The sequence below is a fragment of the Monodon monoceros genome, unplaced genomic scaffold, assembly GCF_005190385.1.
Source record: "Monodon monoceros isolate NGI ecotype Baffin Bay Population unplaced genomic scaffold, NGI_Narwhal_1 Contig6081_ctg1, whole genome shotgun sequence".
NCBI classification, from domain to species: Eukaryota; Metazoa; Chordata; class Mammalia; order Artiodactyla; family Monodontidae; genus Monodon; species Monodon monoceros.
Window position 1 is genome coordinate 1 of NW_021701848.1, and position 7,459 is coordinate 7,459.

Genomic DNA, 7,459 nt, shown 5'->3' on the forward strand with positions numbered 1-7,459 from the left:
TAGGGGACACTGCAGGATCCACACCTGGCTGGGATTTGCCCAACCCCTGGGGACCCGTCAGCCTCTGTGGAGCCCCACTGAAGGGCCTGGGTCACCTCATGGCACCATTTCTCAACCTGAGGTTCTATAGATTTTTCATAGATGTGTAAAAATTGAATACAACACACACACAAAATGAAGGCAATTCAAAGCAATGCTAATTTAGGATGAGTTAAAGGGCCAGGATTCCAAATTAATTATGACCTTAAAATTAGATAACAAATACATCTGGTTTTATTACACGCTGAAAAGCAGTGTCTTCTACAAACTTTTCATGTTGGGATACAGCAAAGCTATAGAATTTATGATTCTGTGACCACAGCATCAGGATATTTTTAAATTAAAAAGCACAGGCAAGTTTGGCTGGGGTGTTAAAGAAAGAAAAACGATTATTAGGGGAAAAGGGAACATTGCGGTTCTCTGCCCACTTCCACTGTGCTGGTCTCATGATGGGCCGTGTTGCGTGTGGGCTGGAGGGACAGGGTCACTACTCCCACCTGTGTCATCAGACCTCCCACTCGTCACAGCGCCCAGATGGGAAGGACCCACACTTTTCACCCTGGAGCCCCAGTGCCTCCCCTTTCCTCTGCATCACTTTCACTGTTCAGGGGACCAGTCGCTCGAACGCCGCCCGGCCAAATGCCCAGGTTAAATCGCCCCTGTAGGACAGGTCTCTCTGCTACCAGAACACACTTGGCAAAGAGCAGCAAACAGGCCCCAGTGCCCTGGGGATGTGAGCCCTGGGGATGTCAGGGCCCAAAGTCACTTGCAGGGTCTGAGTAGCCCCCTGGGTCCCACACACCGACCCCAGGGAGCCCACCTCCCCACTGACTCCAGTCCCTGCCTTTGTGTGGCAGGTTCTGGTCTGACACCTGTGAAGACTGTGACCTGGAGGCCTCAGCCTGAGACTCAGAGGGGATGGAGCTTGTGCAGCGTCTGGCAGCTTAAATGAGACACGAGGCCAAGGAAGGAGGGCCGCCTCTCTGCTCCGCCTCCGCTCCTGAGTCAGGTAGTGAGTGCCGGTTACTTCCTGTCGGAGCTGTACAGATTTAGCATAATTTTAGATATATGTCTTACTTTTAACAGTGAAAGGCTGTTACATCAAACAAAATTGATCTCCTCTTTTTGTTTTTAAACATTTCTATGTAAAATAACACACAAGTATAGAAAAGCACCCTCCGCAAAGGGAGGGCTCAGTGAATTACAACGGGCGCTGCACTCTGGGGAGCAGTAGTTCTTCCCTCTGTAAAAGCCCAGATGCTTCAGAGAAGCTCCTCTCAGCTTCCTTACTCTGGCCCCACCTCCACCGCGGAAATCCCCCAGGGACTGGATTCTCCCAGCCCTCCAGCACCCTCCACTACTTTCTCATTGTGCTGCCACACTCATTTTGAGTTATTTGTGTGTAAATCACTGCACTTGGAATATACATGGAGTAACTGACTTCATTCTTATAACCGAATAAGTTAGCACTTATTCTTCGACAGGGGGCGGCCAGGGTGCTGGGGACGTCCTGTATATTGAACTGGGTGTTGGTAACAGATGTGTTTATATTTACAAGAAACCATAAAGCTCTATGCTTAAGATCTGTGCCCTGTACAATACACCAAGTAAACTTCAATTAGAAAGAGATGCCAAAAAAATTTCCCCACAAAACAAACTTCAGGGCCAGGTGGCTTCCTCTGATTTCTACCAAACATTTAAGACAGAAACGATGCCCGTCTCCTACACACTCTTCCAGAGAACAGATACAGAGGGAACACACCCACACTGCTTTCATCGGACCAGGAGAATACTGATGTCATACCAGCAGTAGATATTACAGGACAGGAGAAATTACAGGCTAAACACTTCTGAATGTCGATGTCAAAATCCAAAAGCAAATATTAGCAGTCTAAACCTAGAGGTTTTCAGAAAGGAAGGAAACTGGGATTTCGTGGCAGTATTTCCAGTGGTTGATGTGGACAGGATCACTGGGTGTTTGGGCGCTGCCTGGGAACGTGGAGAGAAGGGACAATGCCATCGGGTTAGTGGAATGAACATTTGGTGACAGAGATTAGGAGGGCCTGGGTCATCCTCAGAGACAGTCCTGGGATGGGGTCTCTAGGCTGTGGCTATGGAGGGGTCCCTCTAGAAGGGCATGGGCCTCTCTCCTGTGCCACTGCAGGGTCTAGGGATGGATGAGGAGTTTGTAGGGGCTGGATTTTGATGAGGAAGGATGAGCAGGGAAGGTGCGCCCTCAGAGCCAGTGCGGCCACGGCCCCTCCCCAGCCAGGCCGTAGCCCAGGCTACTCAGACAGTTGCTCACATCAATAGTCAGGCGACAGTGGGGCACGCCAGCTTCACCCACTAAACCACCAAGCACAGCCCAGCAGGCCACTGTCCTGATTAATCAGCACTAACTGTGCATCCAGGGCTGGTTGTTGAAGACCAAGCTAATTTGAGAGACGTGCCATGTGGGCAACTGGCTTGGAGAGACCAGGGCTCTGAGCCACGTGGAGACAAGCCGACCACTGGTCAGACCACCAGGAGGCTCACCCAGTGTGTGAAGACGCTGAGGGAGGAGGGACGTAGATGGGACCCCCTGATCCTTCAAGGGACCTTCTTTCAGGGATATTTAAGAGCTGTGGGGTCAGGGATCAACATGTAAGGGAGGCAGTGGGTCAGGCTTGGGCCCTCCTGTTGGCTCAGACCCCTCCTGTCCTTGGAGCAACCATGGGGCAGGCAGGAGGCTTGGGGGGATGGAGGGAGGGGAGCCCTGGGCTCAGGAGTCCAGAGCACCATCTAGAGGATTCAGGGGTTCAGGGATTTCTGTCCCAGGGAACCAACTACATTCCTGTCCCACATCCATCTGTCATCAGCTTTGCGACTCCGGGAAAGTCACTTAAAATCTCAACATTTTAGTGCCATGTACCATAAAATATGGTTCACAGCACCTGCCATGAGTTCCCCACGGGGCTGATGTGGGGATCACAGGAGATGATGACAGATATTCTTCAGAAGCTCTAAAGCATCACACCCATAACCTTCCCCACTCCCCTGCCCTGTGGCATCCAGGTCCCCTCTCTGGAGGCAGCACTACCACATTTCTTGCTTATTCTTCCAGACATTTAATATTTGAACACTTAGGTAGCACTTATGAAGTAACCATCATTTTTCATCAGGGTCTACCTGATTTGCTGTATTAAGCTTCCTCATGTAATACTAATAAGTGGACCCTATTAACATTTCCACTATCACAGAACAAGGAACTGAGGACAGAGGGTCTGCATAACTTTCCCAGGTTCATGTGGCTTCTGGTATGATTTGAATCCAGACCATCAGGCACCAGCTCCCACTCTGTCGGTCACTGTGCTGTGCTCCCTTTCTATATTATCTCACTAAATGAAGTCATGTCCCGTGCAGTCAGCCTGCTGGCTATTTTAAGTGCACACCACATTGCAACACCCTCTTCCCAGCCCAGCTTCGATTCACTTGACTCCCCTAGACTCCCCTAGGAGGCTGGTGAACAAAGAGAACAGACGTGTGACCTGGGAATGAATTGACACCTCTGCATGGTCTTCTCCCAGCAACATATCAATAGTTCTCTCAGTTTTTGTTGTGTTTTCCAGGATCATGACTCGGGTACCAAGAAGAAAAGGAAGATTATAAAGGAATCAAACACAGGATGCACAAGAATATCATCTGTGATCAAGATAATCTGCTGGCCATCCGCAGCGGTGGTTCAGGCACATCAGAATCAGCATCTGGCCAAACAACAGGGTAGGGACCCAAATAGCACCCCCACTGACCACTCCATTGAAGGTACTGTGGAACTAATACCAGCAAGTAGATTCAGGAGCAATGGCTGTAGTTTGTACAGCAGAGCCTGGATCTGGCTGAGGGAGGATTGGGCAGGGAAGGTGCCCACTCAGAGCCCGTGCAGCCACTGCCCGCTCTTAGCCAGGCCTTAGTCCAAGCTGCTCAGACGATTGGTCAGTTTCTAGTCAGTGAGACCCTGGAGGCCTGTAACCTTCATGTGTTAAGCCACCAAAACACCAGCCCAGTAGACCCTGTTCCCAGCTAATGAATATTAACTGCTCATCATCCGGGTTTGATCAGTTGAAGATGATGCTAATTCTCTGTGCAACTGTCATGTGGGCAGTTGGTTTGGAATGTCCTGGGTTTTGGGTCAGTTAGGGAGTCAAGTAGACTACTGGTCATTCAGGGTGGTCACCTGACCACCAGGAAGTCTCACTGCAAATCAGCTGCTAGAATCAAGTGCTGAGGGGGAAGGGAGGGGAGATGCACACATATTTGGATACCCTGGTCCATCAGGGGGTCTGCATTTGGGGGAAAGACACTGTATTTGGGGTCAGGGATTGAAACGTAGAGCCAGGAGGTGGGTCCAGGTTTGAGCCATTCTCTTGGGCCAGGCACCTCCTCCGAGTACCAGCTGTCTCCCTGCAGCATTCTTGGGGCAGGAGGATGTGGGAAAGGGAGTGAGGAGAGCTCTTGGTTTGTGTATCCAGGGTATGATCTCATGTCCATGTGTTCCGGAATCTCTGTCCCTCCCCTGCCTCAGACCCATCACTCATCAGTGTTGTGACGCTAGACAAGTTACTCAATCTGTCTAAATTTCAGTGCCCTGAACCATAAAATATGGGTCACAGCCCCTACTCTGCCCACCCCACAGTGCATCACAAGAAATAATATTCTTTCCATGAGCTCTAAAACTTCTTACTCGTGTCATCAATGTGAAAAAGTAGGCTCTATCCTCCTATTTGTAGCCTCCTAGGTGCCCTTTCTGGAGACAACCTACTTATTCTTCCAGGCATTTAATACTTGAACATTTATGTAGGTAGCACTTATGAAGTACCCATCATTTTTCTTCAGGCTTTGTATTTACTAATTTTTAGCCTCAGAACATAATACGAATAAGCAGGTCCTACTAATATTTCCATATCCCTGGCCAGGGAACTGAGAAACAGAAGAGCTAAGTAACTAACCTTCCCAGGTACACATGGCGTTCGAATAGGATTTGATTTCAGGCCATCAGGCACCAGCACCCATACTCTCCCTCATTGTGTTGTGCTGACTTTGTACTTGTCTCATGTAAATAAAGTTATTTTCCCCATGGGATCAGCCTGTTGGGTATTTTAAGTGCACGCTAAAATGCAAGGTCCATGTTCATAAGCCCTACTTTGATTCAGGGGACTCCCCGGGCAGCTAGTAATAAGGAGATCTGAAGTTTCACCTGTGAATAAGACTTTTGCCAGGAAGATGTCAACACCTCTCACTATTGTGAATGTATTTCCTAGGAGCTTGTTTCAGGAATATGAAGAGAAAAAGACAAGGATTCAAACCAAGGATACCATATGGGGATTGATCCTCCGTGAAGAAAATATACTGGCTGGCCCTCACCGTCATTCAACAGCTCAAAATGAACATCTAGTCCCAAAGGGTTGAGCCTCAAATATCATCCCATACAAGCCACTCCATTGAAGTCACTGTGAGAATTCCATCCTGAAACTGATCAAGAGTAATGACTATAAAAATGTTGTCATATTATCTTTTGATTGAGATATAATTCACATTTTTTTTAACTGTGTGATTCAGCTGCTTTTAGTGTACTCAGGTTTTGCAATCAACATCTCTAATTCCAGTACATTTTCATCATCCCCAAGAGAAACCTCATACCTAGTATCAGTCATTCTCATTCTGTCCACCCCTTTCACCCCAGCCCTGGGTCTTTCTGTCTCTATTGATTTTCCTATGCTGGACCTTTCATATGAATAGAACCACACAATGTGCGGACTTCTGTGTCTGACTTTTGCAGTAAGCAAAATGTATTCAAGGTGCATCCAGGTTGTAGCATGTATCTGTCCTTCACCCTTTTAATGGCTGAATAATATTCATTGTATGGATATAACACATTTTATTTTTCCATTCCTCAGTTGGCGAATAGTTGGGTTGTTTCCACTCTTTGGCTATTATGAATAATGATACGACAATATAACACTCATGTACAAGTTTTTGTGTGAACGTATGTTTTTTATTTCTCCTGGACATATACCTGGGAGTGGAGTTCCTGGGCCATATTGTATCTCTGTGTTGAACTTTTTGAGGAACGGCCAAACTATTTTCTTTTTCGTATTTGCACCAGCAATGATTGAAAGTGCCAATTTCCCCACATCATTGCCAACGCTTGTTTTTAAAAAAATTATATGGCACAATAGTGGGTATGAAGTGGTGTCTCACTGTGGTTTCAGTTTGCATAATTTTGACTTATAATTTTGCACATGTTTTCATGTGCTTATTGGCAATTTGTGTCTTCTTTGGAGCAGTATCTGTGCAGATTCTTTTTCTCATTTTTAAAATTTGGTTATTTGACATTTTATTGTTGAGTTGCCAGTGTTCTTTACATATTCTGAATACTAGGCTTTATCAGATATATGACTTGCAAACATTTTCCTTCATTCTGAAGGTTGTATTATGTCTTTCTTGATGGTGTTCTTTGAAACACAAAGGATTTTAATTTTGATAAAGTCCAATTTCTTTTTCCTTTTGTTGTCTGTGCCTTTGCTATCATATTTAAGAGTTCATTGCCAAATCCAAGACTATGAAGATTTATCCCTTTTTTTCTTCAGAAATTTGTATAGTTTAGCTCTTATATTTAACTCTTTGATCCATTTTAAATTCAAAGTCTATTTTGTCTGATATTGGTATAGACACTCCTGCTCTCTTGGTTACTATTTGAGTTTTCTCACTGAGTTTGGAATTCCCTTTTCTATCCTTTAACTTTCAACCTGCTTGAGTCTTTTGATCTCAAGTAAGTCTCTTGTAGACAGCATATAGTTGGATCATATGTTTTTACCTATTCCGCCAATCTCTGTATTTTGATTGGAGAGTTTAATGCATTTACATTTAAAGTAATTGCTGACAAAAAAAAGACTTATTTCTGCTATTGTGCTGTTTCTTTTCCATCTGCCCAAAGCTTTTTTGCCCCTCATTTCCTGCATTCCTCTCTTTCATTGTGTGTGTTTAGCTGATTTCTTACAATACAATATTTAAATTCCTTTCTCACTTCCTTTTGGGATTATTCTATAGCTATTTTCTTTGTGTTTACCATGGGGATTACCTTTAACATCCTAAAATTAAAACACTCTAATTTGAACTTATACCAGGTTAAACTCAACAACATCCAAGTTCTTGAAGCTAAAAGAGCATCCTACTATCTCAATGCAAAAGACCTTCTCCAAGACACACTGCAGTTTCTGCCTGGCTGGGACATTGCCCCAGAGTGCGGTTAAGTTGAAGGAGTCGAAGGAGGCATACATTTCCATCCTCTGGATCACTGCTCACCAAAAAATACATAATGCCAGGCACATATGTAGTTTTGAATTTTCTAATGAAGACACCAGGAAAATAAAAATGGTGGAGT

General features: G+C 45.5%; 1 long non-coding RNA gene across 2 annotated transcripts; it reads left to right on the top strand.

Annotated features, from left to right (window-relative positions):
* The first annotated feature begins 7 nt into the window (after nt 1-7).
* Nucleotides 8-7,459, top strand: LOC114890623. Of its 2 annotated transcripts, XR_003792326.1 has the most exons (4): nt 8-1,048; nt 3,648-3,798; nt 5,337-5,557; nt 7,203-7,459. It is a non-coding gene; the product is annotated as an uncharacterized LOC114890623 (long non-coding RNA). The 2 variants fall into 2 exon arrangements; XR_003792325.1 differs by having other exon boundaries at nt 5,337-7,459.